Genomic DNA, 19658 nt, shown 5'->3' with positions numbered 1-19658 from the left:
TTAAATGCAAAAAAAAAGCCTCAGATAACTTCACTAGTTTCTAGATCAGAGTCTGAGTGAGCCGAAACCTGGAAATTTTATTAGTAAAAATTAAACATGTTATTATCCTGAACATAATAGACCCAAATAGAAGAATCCCATAATGGATTGTGCCAGTACAGTATATGTACAGTATTTATGGCTAGCAGTGATGAAAAGTATAATGTTCTACTGCTTATCATTTTATTACAATAGAAAAATCAGGACTCTAACTTGCTAATAATTTTTCACTTTTATAGACATCTAAATGATATTATATTTCCTCCTTTTTTTCTTTTTACAAAATGGTTCTAGGATATTGATTGTCATTTATTTTTACTCATGGTATTTAATTGTCATAATTAGCAATCCATGTCTCATTCTCTATCTTAAAAATATCCTGTCAATTTTATAGCATATTTATAGATTAATTTAAATGTATAATTTAATTTATTACTGCATACCTTTGGTTTGTCTGTAACATTAAAATACTTATGGTACAGAATATTTTAATTAAAACTATTCATCAAATGAAGTCCAGGTAGCATCCTTATCCTTGTTTGCAGTAGGGGGTTCTGGCAGTGAAAGCAAGCAAAATAATGGGTCAATTAAAAAAAAAATCTAAATATAGCTTTTTCAAAGATCCGATTGCTTAATTCAAGGTAAAAAAAAAAAAAAAAACCCAACCAAAAAACCACCCTGATGTGTTTGTCAATGGATTTCCCAAATTAAATTATGATTTTTTTTTTTTTCCCCTTGCAGACATCAAATCTGCTAATGCCAGGGCCAGAGCAGAAGTAAAACTAGATGAGAAATGGGCTTGAATTTTCATGTGTGACATATCTCAATTTGACACTCAGTATCTGCAGGAAATTGGGATACTGTTTTCAGAGGTTTCTTCTTGTGAAATGAGCTGTACTATTAATATTTTCTAACACTGGGAAATTCCCCCTCTATTTATGAGAATCAAAGTATTTACCCTTTTGTGTCAAATGCTTTCTCGTATTTAGGAAAGAAAACTTTTTAATAATATTTCTAATAAAACAAGAGTTATTAGTTTACTGTGCTAGGGAAAAAATACAGCATAACAGTGTGATCAAAATACTACCTCTAGCGTAACTGAATCAAGGTTTTGCTGCAGCTCTCAGTTGACAGTAAGTCTACCATTCTTTTACCATGTACGCTATTAATTCACTTTCCAGAACTGTCAGGTACCCTGAGAGTAAGAGAAATACACTAAAAATATCAATGTGTTTCTCTTCTTCCTTTAGTTCATGTATCTCTACTGATGCTATTTTAAATTAAGCAATGAGGTAGTGTTGAAAGTTCTGACTGCCTCTGATAACAAAATGGATTAAAAAAATTAACCAGTTAAAAAAAATAATAAGAAATAGAATCAGCTGACAACTTAATTGTTCAGCTTGTATGCAAATATTCTGACAATAATTTGCCAATGCTTTTGAATATAAGTTTAGGAACACATAATTATAACATTAATTGTTTCTTGTGATTTAATTCTAGGTTTCTGTCACAAAACAGAAGGCTTAACTGTAATTCATGAGGAAATATAAAAAGTATATTCGTTTTGTATTCAATTAGCTTTAAGCATATTCCATTGCAGTGCAGTATTACAATAATTATTTATGTTAAGCTACAGAGTAAGATACAGTACGTTGGCATAATAAACTGTCTTTATGCTGCGTAGCAATGCCTTTTGAATCACCTTCTGTATTCTCAAACAAGAGCATCTACCTGAATGTAGGAGTTGTGAGATTGCAGGATAAAGACGACGACTTAGTGGCATGTAGGGAAGATGCAGACCTACAAAATCCACCATTCATATCACTATTTGTTTTTAAAACTGTGTTATAGTAAAATTGAATATCTGAGCCTGAGTCTGAAGTGAGAAGGGAGGAGATGATGCTGAAAGGCTCAATTGGAATTTGGCCTGAATTTCTTCTTATTATTCCAACTCTGAATGCTAAATTAATCACTCAGATTTATATGAAGGTGAAAGCTACACAACATCTTCATCAAGGAAAAATAGGGTTACAATTCAATGAAATGTGTGGTATTACTTTATTGACTAATGAATATAGAGCTCCTTCTGACTGCTGTATTTTACTATTGAGGACTGTAACAGCATTGCAATTACATTACTAGTATTTGCTAAAGATATGTCTGTCTCTTCTCCTGACCTTAAAACAGACTTTAAAAAAGACAGGAAGTGAGAGATGGCCAAGAGAAAGCAGGTTATGCACTGTCCCAGAGTCTTGTGGGGAAATAAGCCATGCACAGATAATAACAGTGCAAACAAGTTGATGCTGCTATTTTTAAACAAGCTGTTATTATTGACTAACAGAGGTTGCTGTAGGTGGGATGTTGTTAATGACAAAAGCTCTGGAACAGTAGAATTGCTACTAATCCATGCACTAGAGTGCCTGATAATGAGAAACACCTAAGTGCAGACTTAAATAGTCCTCTAAAATCATTTCCTCTACACGTTACTTGATAAGGAGTCATAGCTTCCTAAGCAGACCTTTTTCTTTTTCAGAAATCTCTATCCACAGAGATCCCGTGTTACTGCATTGAAAAATTAGAGGGATGAGAAAATCCTCAGAGGGTTATTAGTGCAGCTTTCAAAAAGAAAGGTACCAAATCACTTTGAAACAGGCAAAAAAACGTTCTGGGACAAGTTATTTTAGGGCCCACTCACAAAAAAAATGGTCGTGCTGTGATCCTGAAGTGTGAGTATGTAGCACCTTGGAGTACTCTAGGTGATGGAAGTCAACTGCTGTGTGAAACTTTTTTTGGCATTGTGCAGATCAATAGTCTGCGCTGAACAGTCCTTTTTCTCTTCTGTTTATCAGATCCCATTTTCTTTTTTTCTGGTGGCTGTCTTAGCCCACAGAGGCATGGTGTAAGGAGGCCAGCGTGCTCTGAGGTCCTGAGCAAATTTGCTGGGTTGTGGAGTCATTTGGAAGCTCTGGGGGGCAAGCTATGTGTGTTATTCAGTACAGCCAGTTGTTGTGAATGTGTGCCTGCTGACCACATCCATTTCCCCAGTGGGTGAGTCTCCCTAAAATCAGAAGGAAAGGAGCTGTGATGAGCTTTCTTTTTAATACTTCTGCAAATACAGATTATAAGCATCTGAGTTTTGGCCCATGGATTGCTACAGTTGCTTGCTTTCTGTATGTGTTTGATCTATCTAATAACTAGATACAATTTGGCCTGGAAATAACTCCAGAAATTTGCAAGTGTTATTTTTATTTTATCAGCTTTCCTTAGAAAGAACTTATAGCACTTTGACCTGACTTTGGGATGTTAATCTGTAAAAAAACATGCTGAAATTTTGTAAGATTAACTTAGGTTTTTCTTTAAACCATAAACCTCTCAAAAATGGGAATTTTCCATAATTTGAAATCAAATTAACAAATAAGCCTACATCAATTCAACCTTGAGTTTCTGAAAAGATTTGTGAACTTTAACAGCTCTTTCAACAGTCCTGTTCTTCATTTTGAGTTTCTAATGCAATCCAATCCAAGTGAGACTTATATGACTTCACATTTGTTGCAAACATTCACAGCTCAAAGTTATTACCTGACCATCTTCCATATCAGGCCATTTATGTATCTACAGAAACACTGGCATCTGTTTAATATTCTATTGCTTTAAAAATATCTCTGTTGTTCTAATACAGTCTTGCTCTAACATTTTCATGAATAGAGTCTTTAATTTATTCTTTCTGCACAGCTGAGGATATGTACCCTCATATAAACAAAATTAACTGTGAGTTGGCCCCTAATCTGCATTGCAAGAAAATCATGTAAGAGGAACTTTTCCTTCAGAATGGGTTGTGTTCTTCTCTGGTTTAAATTTTTCTTAAATTTTCTAATGTTTCTGAGAATTTTTTTTGATTGCTAACAAGAAAAACCTAGTGCCTTGTGACACTTTGTATTGAACCTCAAAACTAATACATTAAAAACATCCATAACTGCTTTCAGCTTTAGACCCTAACATTTTACATTATTACTGATACATTAATTCTTAAGAACTTAAAAATATTTACAGGTCTCTCCCCTCATTATTAAAAATGCATAACTCTTATGTACCCTATCAATCCATATACTGTAGATCACTTTATCAAGGAAGGAAATGTAATTATCCCTATTTTATAGACAAGTTAATGCCACAGTAAATGAATTCATGGAGCAAGTAGAGCTTCTACACAATGAAGACTGAGATAACCAAAATTCTTTTTCCTACATTACTTTCCAATTTGATTTGTCTGAAATTAAGAGTCGGCTACTTTTCTTTTGCGTTCTTTTGACCCAGGGCTGCCAAAATAGTAGCAAATTTGCTGTAGTAAAACACAAGGGGAACAACTTCAAAGCAAACCTGCTTCAAGCACAGCTCAGAGAGGCAGGGACACAACCTTAAAGCAAAACCTTAAGGTGTAGCACAGTACAGTTTTTCAGGAAGCAGCACCACATAGCTTAGACACAATACACAGATGTATAGAGACGGATAGATAAATGAGTATGGCTATCTTTCCACAGATAGATGGCTCAGTCAAATTGTCAAGACATCCATGGCACCTGCCTATCAATGAGTGTGAAGTGGTTCTAAACGCAGCAAGTTGCATGGGGTTCCCCTTGGTAGAAAAAAAGGCTTTAGTCAATGATACTATTGGAGCACTTGGAGCTCAGGAGAATTTCTCTGTCTTCATCTTGCAGGGATATGGGCTTTGTAGTGTTGTTTTGTTCCTGATAAGCTGCATCTAACATATGAGCACTTTCCAGAACTGAAATAGCCAAGGACAGGTTGAGAATGCTTGTGGTTTCTAGTAAATACCTGCTTATGTCAAGGTTCAAGAAGAGCAGGAGCTAGATGAGTCCTCTTTTCATTGTTTTATCAACTCCAGCCCGCCAAACCTTCTGCTGTGCCCAGGGTCTAGTCCAGAAGATCTGTGTGTCCTCAGGCAAGATAATGTCTGCTAGGAGCTGTACTGCAAAACTTGTGTGAGAGCTTCTCTGCTTGGCACTCTCTGCAAAAGGAGGACTCACCTCTCCCTTCCCTATATCTCCATGGCTCCCCAGAGTACTGCTGGTACAGCGAGCTGCCTGGTTGCAAGGTTGGAGCTTGAATTTACAGTTCAACATTAAGGATGGATTCAACATCTATTATGTGATGTCCTTTACTTAAATCAGGATTGGAGGGGGGGGAAGGAAGGCTTCGTGAGGATGAGGTGAAATGGGTAATTCTTTCAAAACAGTAAAGCCATCAGCTAGCACATGTCTAGCATGATAAAGCCAAAAAGAGTGCCTGACTCTGTAAGGCTGAGGGAATCTTCCCAAGAAATTGCTGCTGTTTTCTTCTTTTGCCAACGATTCATTCTTTTGGACAGACGCTCTTCAGGCAGAACTTCTAACAGACAAACCCTCAGTCATGAGAAGAGGCTAGTTTCGAGTGTGACTTCAAGTGACTACGTTGAACCAATCCGAAACAATAGGTATTCATCTAGTGAAAGCATACATAGGACATCATGTGATAGAAGCGGAATTATATGATGACAATTTGATATGAAATGAAGTGAGTTGCTAGACTTGACACAGGAGAGAAATGCAGTGCAAATCAACAGCTGAAATGAAAAACATTAAAAAGGAACTCTGAATCTAAACCAAAATGTTTGGGGTTTTTTTGAAAAAAAGCTAATGTCTGAAATGCCAAAATAGAAGAAAATGGTTCATTTGTGAGCTATAAAATTATTTTTATTTAAAGCATATTTCAAATATAATTGTTATTCATAATTTGCAGATGATAAATTGAAATAATAATTGTGTGTTTTGAAACTTTTAAGTGAAACTTTTTAGTGAAAATTATAAGGAAAGAAAAGCAAGGAAAATTTTAGGAAAATTCACAAAAATATTTTGAAAAAAGATCACAGAAATAATTGATATAAGAAATTAACTAAACTACTAGCCCTGGTACCACAGTTATAACTATTAACACTGTAAAAATCAAAAAGGTTGTAACACATTCCAAATGTCAGTTTCCCAGAAACAGACACGTCTGTCAAAATATTTGGGGATACTCACCTTCAAAAGAAAGTCAGGTCTCTGTGGCCAAACTGCCAGTGCTCACAGATGAAGAAAATAAAAAAGTTTTGTCTGAAACGGAAAGACTTCTGGTGTCTAGTTTTTGAATATGACTGTATGAAACACCAGTACTTGGTGTCTATTTCTTTAGCACAATATATTTCAATACATTTGCTATCAAAAAGCAATGAATGAGAAGGTGCTCAGATGCACAGTCAGTAGGGAGCTCTCCATTCCTGCCTGCTTGTCTGCATGTGATTTTACGCATCTTTCAGCTAAATCAGAGATCCAAATGGAAAATTCATTACTTAAGGACATCAAGTGAATTTGTGACACTCCCTGGAGACTTTGTGCCCATAAACCATCTAGGTAGTCTTTCTCTTCTGACAGATACGAGAGATAATTTAAATTTAATGTATACTTCAAGTATAATTAAATGCAAGTTACTAATATGTTACAAATAAAATATCCTGTATTTTTTTTCTTCTGTTTCACGTCTATGGTTTATACAATGTGTAGAAAATACTGGGAGGAAAAACAGTGTATACAGTGTATGCAAATTTGCATGCTTTGCCCATACAGTTGTGTCAGTTTGTTTCTTTTAGAAAATAGAAAACTCATAGAAGAGTATTTTCCATTTGTTGTTACAAGTCATGGAAGCTTCAAAGAGGAATAAGCATACAGGAGTAAAAGGACTCAGAAGTGAAGACATGAAAGAGAAGAGACCAAAATAATGTTGTTGTGTCTACATTAAAACCATAAATCTTTTACACACTGTTAGAATTTAAATCTAGAATGTCCTCCGTGTGAATGAATGCCTTCACTCCTGTCCTTTGTTTCTCCTGAATTTCCATCCCCCTACGGAGGTGTGATGGTGAGCAGGTAGGGAGCTCTGATCTGGACAGCTTAATGGACTGGGATTGCTGAGGACTTCTCTCTTATGCATATATCAGAATGATTCATATTCCACATTTTGATTGTATTTTTAGAGATACCTTCCAAACAGAAAATAAAAAATATTAATATTAACATGTAGATTTTTTTTCGGTAACTGAAATTTCACTTTCAAACCATTTTATATCCCTTTGTCTCATTAATCAGTTATTTCCCAATCATTCAATTATTCAGACTTTTAAAACTGATTAGACTTTTAGGAACAAAAAATCAAATGTTTGCACTTGAAGAACGGGGCTCAGTTGTAACTCCTTTTCTTCTTACATTCCCCAGGAACTTTAATACTACTGAAAAGACTTTAAAAATTGATTCAAGTTTTGGATTTGCTTTAATCACATATCGTGGCTAGAAGGGAGCTTGTTTTTCTCTTCATCTAAAATCAGAATTTTGTATGGAGGCCCCTCAGGGTGTGCAGTTGGCCTTACTGTGAAGATAGGAGGAAGGAAGCCATCATTCCTTGGATACTAGTGGGAAGGACAGGGCACTGGCCTTTAATAGCACTGTGTGGCTGCTTTTGTGGTGTTACACACAGCAGCTTTGGAGGCAGATCAGATGACGCTTTCAGGGGCTTGACATCTGATCAGAGCTTCCTTTGGCTGTGACTGGCCTCAGGTAAAACCAAGGAGTAGTAGTTGCAAGTGCAACCTCTGTTCTACAAAAAATAAAGGCGGTGCTAGCTGCCTTTCTCTGTACTCCTGCATCTATTTTCCTCTTCTCCACTGGAAAAAAGGTAGGAAGGAAGAATAAATGTAAGTAGGGAAACATCCATTCTTTTACTTTCAACATCATTTAGTGAAGGAGAAGCGGTGGGAACAAGGAATTACTAGTAGGAGAAACTTAAACGTAGAGAAATAGAAATACAACTTAAATGCAAAAAAATGCAATGAATGTTTCCCCATAACTGTTACAGAGAAATTATTGTCTTTTAAACAGCTATTGGCCTACATTGAAATAGCATAGCTGTACTTATTTAAGAGAATTTAACTGTATACAAATCTTTTAATAATTTTATTGTTATCACTAATATTCTTTTTTACCCCTGCAAGACTGTTTCATATACAGGTTCAATTTAAAATATTATATAATGACAAGTTGAAGAAAGTTGTCTGCACTTTATTTTTTTGCCAGTATATCACCTGTATTCTATATCTTTGTTTGTTGGAAAAGAGTGGTTCCACATCTGTATTCCCAAATCAGTGTTCAATTATTCTTACTAATTGATAAGGTGGTTCTACACAATAGCTGAGAAATCACCGTTGATTTTTCTTCTACATTTTTATCTATCTGGACCAGTCCAATTTTCCTTAGAAGATAATAACTGAGAACTCAGCTCCTCTTTTTTTTTTTTCTTAATTGAGGAAAAAGGACAGATAAAAGATGTATATTAATTTTCAAATCTTCCTTAGAGAAACATTTTTATAGATAATTCCTTTCTGTTAATTTTTAACAGAATTTCAATGCTGCCTGTTTCCAGTGTTTATAGAGGAAACAGAGGGAGAACATCAGGTCCCTAAGCTTTGGGAAAATCTGTTCCAGGACTTTTTCTCTGTGTGCTGTTGATCTTTTGCTGCGTCCCTGGAGAGGCCCCAAATATGGGCTATTTTGGACTATAAGGAGCAAGTTCTAGAGAAAGAGAAACCCATGGACTCCTCGTCCTGATCTGTGTAATAAGGAAAATAGCATAGTTGTTCCTACTAACTGCAGCTGTGACAGGGTGGCAAAGTGAAAGAAATGATGGTAGGCTGGTCTCAGACTTCTTGGGTATCATTTTGGTTATGCATTGTGTCTCATGTCAGATAAATGTGCAGTGGGACAACCTGGGATCAAGGTGCTCGTGTGGAGATGAGTCAGTTTTTAGCAAACTGTTGAAGTTCTGTGAACGAGAGTCTGATTGTAACATGATGGAAGTACTGACAGCAGTGACAAAGTGTCATCTGGAAGAAATGGCTCAGATCCTCCTACCTCTAGAGCAAAACTTGCAATAATGATCTGTGGTCAGTGATGTTTAGCGCCTGTGAATTTCCGTGATGTGTATAGGAACCAGTGGGTACTTGCCACTTTTGAACTCAGTTGTTTTTACCAAATTCCCTGTGCTTTCTCTGGTTAGTCCTATGCAGCGGCATTCCTCTGAAAATTCCCAGGCTAGATCCCAGTGTGTATATCTGCTGACCTAATTAGCTTGCCTGAGAAGCAAGATAGATTAGCTATCTTGAGCCAGAGGCACATGCTAATAGAGCTAGGAGATAGCTTTATTCCATACAGCTGTATCCTCAGAGCTACATTCAAAGGTCTTTAACACCCACAGAAAGGTTCCCATTTACTCCAGTGGAAGTGGGATAAGGCCCTGAGCTTTGAAACTGTTTGTCTCAGAATGTAATGTACCTTGGTGTCAAACATGGATGTACCCTAAGAGCAAAATATTAACCTATAGTGACAGTACTTTGCACTTACCTAGCAGCTCTCAAATAATCATCTCTGTGCACTTTAATTAATTAACCTTTACAACAACACCTCTTTGAGGGTTAGCTAAGAAATCGAACTGAGTGATGAGTTTAAAAATATCTCCAATTATTCATTTATACTGAGACTATTTTTTATTTGAGTGTATTTGTGTCCATTTTCAGATTTGCTTTCTGGTAATACTGTTTTTAAAAGCATGTTTTAATCATAAACACTTAAATATTTGTCAAACAAAAATGGGTGTTCATATTTTTACTGGCATACTATTGTGTAACAGGTCATTGTTTCTCCCTTTTACTCCTTCTCCCCTCACTACGCCTGCTGCCCCTCTCGCCATGTAGAATCATAGAATAGTTTGAGTTGAAAGGTAACTTTAAAGGTCATCTAGTCCAATCCCCCTGCAATGAGCAGGGACATCTTCAGCTGGATCAGGTTGCTCAGAGCCCCGTCCAACCTGACCTTGAATGTTTCTAGGGATGGGGCACCTACCACCTCATTGGGCAACCTGTGCCAGTGGTTAACAACCCTTATTGTAAAAAAAAAAAAAAAAAAAAAAAAAAAAAATCTTCCTTAGTCTGAATCTTACCTTCTTTAAGTTTAAAACCCCTTGTCCTATCACAACAGGCCCTGCTAAAATAATTTGTCCCAGTCTTTCTTAAAAGCCTCCTTTAAGTACCGAAAGGTTGCTGTAAGGTCTCCCCAGAGCTTTCTCTTCTCCAGGCTGAACAATCCCAACTCTCTCAGCCTGTCCTCATAGCAGAGGTGTTCCGTCCCTCTGATCATTTTTGTGGCCCTCCTCTGGAGCTGTTACAACAGGTCCATGTCTTTCTTGTGCTGAGGACTCCAGAGCTGGACTCAGTACTCCAGGTGGGGTCTCACCAGAGCAGAGTAGAGGGGCAGAATCACCTCCCTCAGCGTCCTGGCCACGCTTCTTTTGATGCAGCCCAGAATGTGTGGCTTTCTGCACTGTAAGCGCATATTGTCAGCTCGTGTCCAGCTTTCAATGCACCAGTACCCCCAAGACCTTCTCTGCAGGGCTGTTCTCAATCCCTTCATCCCCCAGCCTGTGCTGATACTGGGTTGCCCCGACCCAGGTGCAGGACATTGCACTTGTGCTTGTCGAACCTCACGAGGTTCACATGGGCCCACTTCTCGAGCTTGTATCCTGTGATCATCTTCTGGTGTGTCTTCACCATTCCCTATTAAGGCAATGCTGATTCCTAAACCTATTTGCTCCAATATGAAATCCAAAATATTAAGCTAGGCAAAATCACTGACATGTTGCATTGAAGTGGTAGGCAGGGGTTTATAATTAAAGAAAAACACACCAGACCTCTTGACTAAGCATATTGCATAAGGCTCAGAGTTTCATTAACAGCTTTTTAGGAAGTTGGTCATAAATAGAAGACAGCTCGAAGACATTTGTGAATATTTTTGAATAATCAATATATTTCATTTTCCTATGAGTTTTAAATTCCTTAGAAATGGATCTGAAATCAGTGGTATATATGTGCAGAATCTAGGAGTCCTGATACTAGTTATCTTGTCCTGGCTTTAAATAGCACCGTCTCTCTTATCCATATGCTGAAATAACACAACATATAGACTTGTTCTAGACAAAAAAAATCCTTAATTATTTATGATTGTTAGTGTTTAGGTAGTGTTTTAAATATTCTTCTTGAGACTAAAATTTGGAATGAGAAGAACACAGAAATAACAGAGTAAAGTGTCTCTGGATTTAAACCAGTAACAAAAAAATATTGGAAGAGAATTTTGATTCTCCACCTCCCTTTTCTATGACTGAGAATTGATGAAGATCCTTTTTGTTATGAGTATATTGCAACAGGGTAACAATTAACTATTGCTATTAAGTTTGTCAAGAAAAAGAGATTGCTTGTGTTTCTTTCATTTGAAATGTTTACTTCCTGGGAATTATTAGTTAATGCATGTTGAACTACATTAGCTTATTCAGGTTTGTGGTTGATCTGATAGCCATGTTCCACTAATCACATGTGCCATCTGGCTGTAGTTCCATTTGGATCATGTTTAGCCATTAGCTGCTAAAAAGATCCATGGTCATTTATCTTAGTGAATCAGACAGCATCTAAATATGGATGGAAGTGTTCACCAAACTGGAGTTTAGCATTATTTTATATGCACTAAAGTTCTTTTTTTTTAGAGGCTAATTTTTTAGGCCTTTTTTACTCAACGCATTCACTTTTAGGCTTACATTTTAAATTGCTATATTACAAAGATTACATGTTGTTTGTTTGTTTTTACTGAGTCATTATATAATGACCCTGTGCTAAGATTTCTCTTGAAGACTAAATGTTCCTTATTGTTCTATTGTTTCATTTAAAAGAACAATCACTGATGACATGTAAATGAGTAAAGTTTTATAAAAATAACTTGGAATAAATTTTTAATAAGACGTATTATTATCCTTTGACTCATAGCAAGTCATTCATAAACACCATTAAATCCTGATAATTATAGCTGTAGCTGCAGGGTTACTACCTTTACAGTCCTTATGCAGACTTCATTTAGAGGTCCAGTGGGGACATGCACACAACTGCTTACAAAATGTTACTATTAATGGTTTCCTTTGGAATAGTATTGTGCTAGATTAAACATTCACTCATGAAACAAAAATGTTTACAGGTCATCTAATAGCTAAACATTCTGTGACTTAAAGTAAATTCTTTAGCTTTGGATTCCAGATTTTAAGACGTGCACAATTTTCTTTTTTTTTCTTTTTCTATATGCAACATGAAATATAGAGATTCTGTAATGCAGAAAAGAGCTCAGCAATTTTCTCTGAATAATGTAGCAATCACTGTTTTCCCCAAAGTAAATTGGGCTGGTTTGGTTTATAAAGCTGCTTAATAACTTGCACAGTACCTCCTTTCCTTTTTTGCCCTCTTGTTGCTCAGTTTCTGAACTACCTTTTTAACAGAATGGATGTTGGTACTTACTGGATATCACTTTCAGCTTCATGTCTTACGAAATACATGCTAATATATTTCCAGGAAATTTCTGGTCTAGAGGTAAACAAGCACAAGTCTTGCTCTTCTAGAAAATGATCTAGACATTGATTTTGGAGTCTGCATAGGCTTCTTTGAGTATCCTCTAATATAAATCCTTTCCAGGAACACCTATTAGAAAAGATCTTTAGGAATATCAGTACTGTTGTATCTCAAAACTCTGCTGTGTCCCGAAACAGGGATCTCCCAAGATTTCTTTAAACTCCAGTATGCAGTGGAATTTACACCATGTCTGTTTGCTAATACTCCTTTTCTTTTTCCAGTGTAGTTTATTTTTCCCTGGACTCTTGATTCTAACTCATTAGACAAGCTAAGCATGAAGCACAGTGCCAGTTCTCAGGACCTAGAGTACTTAGCTCTGACGTTCTTTTATTCACCTGCTTCACACTCCATGCTAGCAGTCTCTGCCAGGGGCTGTATATCTTCCTAGATGGCCAGCTATCTCCCAGTCCATCCTCTGTACCATCACCCGGACCGTGTACTGTTCCCTTCTAATTGCTGCAGTTCAGTTTGGTGATTAATCAAGCATGACATCAGCAGGATTTAAACCTGCCCTACTCTGTTGTAGAATGACTGACTGTACTGCACTGGAACTTGACGATATGGCCCTTGTCAGGCACATGGTTTAAGTGATAGTGGTGAGAAGTGGTACTGTATTGACTCTGAAAAGATATCAAACATATGTGAGGAACTAAGCTGATGTCAGCAAGCTGCTATGACGGTACTACACCATGAGACACTGCTTCCACCTTCTACTGATTTAACTTTTACACCACCTTTTTGCACTCTTCCACCACTGTTTTTCTTACTTCAATGGACTTTGCCCTTGTTTTCTAGTTTAATTTTCTCTCAGAGCCGAGATTCTACATTATACCTTAAAAAAGCCTGTGAGAAAAAGAAAGAAATGTTTGGTAGTGCTTTAATTGAAGGCTGAGACAGCCTTTTACATTCTGACAGGTGTTAATACTGTTCTCCAATTTTGCAAATACTCTTCCACAGTTGGAGGACCCCAGATGGACAATATGACTTTTACGAATTAATGGCATTGTAATTAAAGATATTCCAGCATACCATAAAAGAATGCAGAAATGTTTGTTAAACAGAAAAGGTGTTTTGAAATGCTGTGATGATCTGATATACTAAACAGCTTCTAATTTGTTCTTTTCTGGTACTAATTGCCAGTAGTCACTAGATAAGATTAGACTGATATTAAGTCATTGATATTAGGCAGCGAATAGTTACCTTTACAATTGTATTTCTTATGGCTATCAAAGAATTTTAATTAAAAAAAGGTGAATATTGTCAAAGAGCAATATTAAACAGGGAAATAAGTCCTTCCTTTTATCTTTTTTACTGATGACCCTCCTTTTTCAAGGAGGGTGAAACACTGTTAAGATTTCAGGCATTAGCACAGCGAATCTTGGTAAGATGGCATTTGAACAAACCCAGTTCCTCAGTTTGGAAAGACTCATCCTTTTTCTATGTAATAAGATTCCTAAAATCATTACCCAAGTCCTTCCTACTCATCTTTTTTAAAAAATTACCTGAAAACAAGCATGAAAATATTATTTCATAGAAGTTATCAAAAATATTTATTGTGGAATTTTTAGAAAATGTAAGTGCAGAAGGAGAAAAAATGAAGGCTAGGAAGGGTAAAGCTCATTACGTGTATTCCTTAAGGCTTCTTTAAGGGCCTTAGGTTGGGTACCTAGAGAGCAAGAATATAAATTTACATGTCTTAGTAAATCAGCATAATGATTCTTTTCAGAGTTTTGGTGTGACTCTCAGAATTTTTGGGTATTAATAGGAAATAATTCCTGTCTATTCCCTTTCTACATCCCCTAGGGAAAGATTCCTACTTTTAAGGCTTCTGCATGTGCATATTTTGCTGAATGTATTTATTTGTTTTTTTAACTTCTGCAAATTTTCAGAACTTTTGAAGGAATCTCTCTCTAGATTCATAATACTGGGAACAGTGGCAGCTGCAGCTTCCCAGTAAAATTTCCTATTGTTGTCAATGGCCCTTAAGAACATCTCATTCCACTATTTAAATATACATGTTGGTTTACTGTATACTTATAGTCATTGCCAAATCCATTGTTTTTAATTTTGAAACCACTAATAACAGGTTCTTGAAAACTTTGTGGGAGCAGGAAGTCAGTTTAGTAATGAATACCAAGTCTACTATACTCGCTTTAATTCCTCCTGCTTATTATTTATAAAACAACACCACAGAGGCCAGCCTGTATGAACCACAAACAAACATTGTCGCTTTGAGTCTTCAGCACTTAAGCAAGTATCAGTAGCACAAGTGACCTAATGGAAATCTTAGGCTTTCACCCTAAAATATAGGGTGAAACTCCATAAAGACATGGCTAAGTATAGCTGCCGCATTGTCTGTAACCTGCCAACTCTTTCCTTTTCTGACCAGGCACAACTGGTATTTTCTCTGCTCTGAATTTTAATTAGTGATGGCATATTTTGAAGATGGTACATCCAGAAGTGCTGATAAAGCAGTAAGATGAGCAAATGAGTCTACACGTGCTGCACAACTACACAGTGACCTCACGTGTGTTGGGTGTTGTACGTTTATTTTCCTCATGACAGGAAACCTGTTTGAAACCCTGCAAGTAATTTTGTGTTGCTTCTATGTGATTTTGATTTTGTTATGGTTTTGTTCTTAGTTGGTCTTTCTGGGTTTTTCTGAGTTTGTTACTGAAAACGATTTCTTAAGCCTGAATTTTGAAACACATATTGGTTCACCGTAATTTTCTTAGTACTGCTCTTGACATGCAGAATCTGGTGAGGCTAAAAAAATAGTAATTTATAGACTCAGTAAACAGTGTTCACTTGTGACCTTTCTGCACAAAGGCTGTCTGCTACAGAAGCCCTATTAAAGACTTCTAGATGCCTAATACAGTCCCTCTGCGTGTTGGTACTACAGTAGGTCAAGGAACTCCTTTTAGTCAGTATTGAGATTCACTTTGTAGTGGCATTTCAAAAAGGCTGGAAGAGTTGCCCTATACTACATACACTTTATAATTGCTAATTTCAGGTCTTTTCAGGGTAACCGATTCTGTAATGTAAATAAAAAATTATAGTTGTGTTTTTAAACCAAAGCATAATGGAGCAAATGGAAAGTTTACATTTTACTGAAAAGAAGATACTTATTAAGCCTTAATGACAAAATAAAATTTCTGAAATAGGTTGCTTTATTTTATTGAAGGAAAAATATTTTTTAACAACTCAAATTGCATTTAAGAATGCAAATATCAAGGCGTTATTTTAAACGCCTATATGTAGTTAAACATTCATTGTTTTTTAAAACATAAATTATAGCAGAACATTCATGTAATACTGAAAAATAATCCAGTTCCTTAGATTTAAAAAAATAATTAGATAGTGTCACGAAAATAACTATTTCATGTTTGTATGAACATGTAAATACAAAACAGCAATTAACTGTAGGGAAATTTTTCTGAAGAGACTTTGGAATGTTGAAATTATAATTGTCAAGTAGTCTTATTGAAAATTTTAATAGTACCTATGGAGTTGGAGTACTGGTTCATTGTGTGATGTCTGTGAATCATGAAATAAATCTTACTCATAAACATATGCATACAGCACTGTAAGGCACTGAGCACTTTGTCTCCAAGACACTTAAATCCATGCTTACCTTAAAAGCAAAGCAGGTGTGTAAGTGCTTTGCTGGATCAGGGCCAGCACCTTACAAGACTGACCTCAGAGAGTTGGGATCCCCTTCTCTGCCTCCTGGTGTGAAGATGACCTTGCTTACAGCAGAGGTGCGTGGTTGCATGAAGCAGCGGTTCTTCAGAAACGCTCAGCATTCAGGTACCATTTGAAGCATAGAATCTTTCTTTCTTTTCATGTCTTTCTGGAGGAGAAGGTGGAGTGTTTGGGTCTTGAGAAAAAGGTGTGATGCATACAAAGTATTGGATATTTTACTTCAGAGTATAGGTTTCCACATTTTCCATTGTTCTTGCTTTGAAGTAGTTTATTCACGTTAGATAAAGAAATAAATCATTTTATTAACACTTAAAACATTACAGGGAGCTTGCACTATAAGCATGTTTCACTATAAATTAGGAAAGATAGGACAGTCCATACTAGGTCCTTTTGCTATAGAAACGTATCGTATTCCTGGTTTTACTTTAGTTTGTGTGAGACACGAGATACCGAATACATAGTGGGTCCATTCAGTTTAGTTACATACATCAGATAATGTAGGGTTCAGTTTTTCCAGTTCATATTTCCAAAGAGTTTCTGATTTTATGAGAACACCTGCCAATAGTAGACCTCTTAAGCTGTCATTTGAACAACAGTTCTCAGCACAGGCCAGAGATACAGGGAGAAGCGTTCCAGCTTTTGCGTACTGTTGCATATTGTTCTCATGGCCTTCATCATATACATCATCATTTGTAAAACACGAAAAAGGTGGCCAGAAATGCTCAGTTTGTATTGTACCACTGTCTAGAGGGATAGAATTTAATGCACTTTTTGCCAAATTTTGTGGTTTTGTATTTGGACTGAAGGCTTTTTTATATACATACAGTTCTATTGGTGTGTGAAGCACACCGACTCATATTAAATAGAGTTTATTATACAAAAATGCAGTAAATATAACTCAAGACAACAGGAAAATCTCACTGTGCATTGTGTCTAATTGTTATTTGTTGGCATGGGGTCCACAGCAAGTCTTACAGTTTTAAGAATTGTCTTCACAGAAATATCTTCTTTTAATTTTTGCAAATCACATTTTCAACTCTACATTGTGAAAAATGCAGAGCTTAAGATGATACCAGAAGACTTGACAGTATATTATGCCAGGGAGTGACAATTTAAAAAAAAAAAAAAATCCAGTTCCAAGTGTAAGTTTAAAAATGTAACTAAAAGCCTTCATCAAAGTTTAAAGAGCTTCTTGCGCTTTTAGCATTTGCTTATTCTGATTTATTGACAATGACACACCTAGCAACAGTCATTCCTGCTGCAGCAGTGAAGTAATGGACTTCAGGAGAAAAGAGGAAAAACAAGTAGGTGCTGCACACAGGAGAGAGGCCGCTGATTACAGACCACTAATTTGTTATGCACTCTGGCAAATCAGCAGTGATTCATATGACAAATAAGGAGAAAAAATTAACAGCTGTCATGTTGTGATGTGTTAATTTCCTGACAGTCTCTGCACTGAAGCCAATTACTGATTTAAGGGCAGGGAGAGAGAGCCCTGTTCAAGCTTCTAATTAGGCTTCTTCAAGACTAAAAGGATAAAAGCAAAAATAAGAGCAAGAGAATGAAGCAGGTAGCCACAGCTTCATAAAGCATACATGCTTTTAAATCCTCAATTAAATAGCTTTAAGCTTAAGTGTGTTTAAGATAAAAATTTAGAAACATTTATTCACTTTTATCCATGACCCTGTGTTTTAGTCTTTTGTGTAGTAATTTGGAGATACAGCAGGCCCAAGGGTTTATGTTGCCCTCCTCCTGCAGTCGTCCAGGTTCCTGGATGTAATCTGCTAATAGTACCTTTGTTTAGCAATGTCAACACCTATTCATCAGCATGCTTTAGATGCAACCAGTAAAGGGACATCAACAAGTTTGCTAGTTCTTTTGACCCTTAGAAGGGTCCTTGTAACTTAAGGGAGACATAATTGCTGTTTAAGGGTTTGGCTCTGACTCCTACCCTTATTCTCATGAGAGGACCAAGTGAGGCTATATGAACAAGAACCTCTTAGGCCGCATATGCAGGAAGCTGAGCTAATTCTGTAAGCTACTGTGTGCCTTCACTTTGAAGCTAATTGGAAATGAGAGCAATCAGTATCTAGCACGATGGAGTCCAGTGTGAGGGAGGACCTAGAAAGAAGTAGTTGTGTTGAGGCAATACCGAGGTAGCAGGTGATTCATGCTATGGCTACCATACGGTTTTGAAAGGAGCTTGACTCAGCCACATAATGCGAAGTACGTTCCCCAACTGTCCCTGAAACAGGCAAATAAACTGGGTGTGGGATCAAGCATTCCAGTAAAGTAGCTGATTTTGTAAGAAATATTTTATTTTCTTAATGTAACACTTAAAAATTAAAACTAGGTTTCCTGTTGACCCACAATTTAAACCTAGAGTATAAAATTATCAACTGACTGTAAAGAGCTTTTGCCTCTTCTTTGGCATTTACTCAAAAGTGACGTGTGATATAAAAATCAGGAATTAGTCACTAAAAAGGAAGAATGGATTTGCTCCAAAAGGAAGGAGCTATTTCTATTTCATCCACACAATATTTTTCATTTTTTATTTCATATTCAGATGGTCATGGAGAGGGACTTTCATAGGTTTCTACCAAAGTTTTGCAGAACTCCCTTCTGCTTCCCAAAAGGCAATTATAGGAAAAATTTTGAAAAATTCACTTGAATTTTAGAATGGGCAGCCATCTCTTATTCTTGCATTATAGTTCCCTTCGTTTGTGTTTGAAATACAGTGCTCTCTTGCTTCGTGAAAGGGTAGAAAATAAACAGGAATCTGGAGAAACAGAACTTCCCAGGAAATCAGGCAGCAAATATGATGTGAATTCCTAAAATCACTGAGTTTACACTGGTAAAGAAAGAAATTTATCTAATAAAGTACTTCAAAGGTTCTTGTCTTTTATTTTGGTAGGAGCTAGATGGGTCCTTAGCAAGGGTGCAGCCTAGAACAGCTGCTGGCCCCTGCTGCTGGACGTGAAGGCCTTACCTTGGCCAACAGAGATCTTTAGTTTAATTATATGCTGAACTTTAAGTAAAGCACTTGGTCAGATATGCTTGGTCCTGTCCTTAAATTTAAGTGCTTGTTTCTAGTTTTGCATAACCTGTGCTGAAAGCTACCTATGCCACGTTACAGCAAACCAGTTGTGTAGTTGGAGACTGGAAGTTTCTACATCAATGTGTCTGACATCGCGGCTTCCTTTTTCTCTTTACTCCACTACCTAAGCTGGGTCTGATCGTGCTTTCTTTGGATAGGTCTGTCTATGCCACAGGCTGCAGAGCAATGTAGATATATTGTAAGCTACGGCTGGGGTAATTTAAATATCCTAAACTGTGT

The sequence above is a fragment of the Rissa tridactyla genome, chromosome 4 (genome assembly GCF_028500815.1).
Source record: "Rissa tridactyla isolate bRisTri1 chromosome 4, bRisTri1.patW.cur.20221130, whole genome shotgun sequence".
NCBI classification, from domain to species: domain Eukaryota; kingdom Metazoa; phylum Chordata; class Aves; order Charadriiformes; family Laridae; genus Rissa; species Rissa tridactyla.
This window is presented reverse-complemented; position numbering follows the sequence as displayed.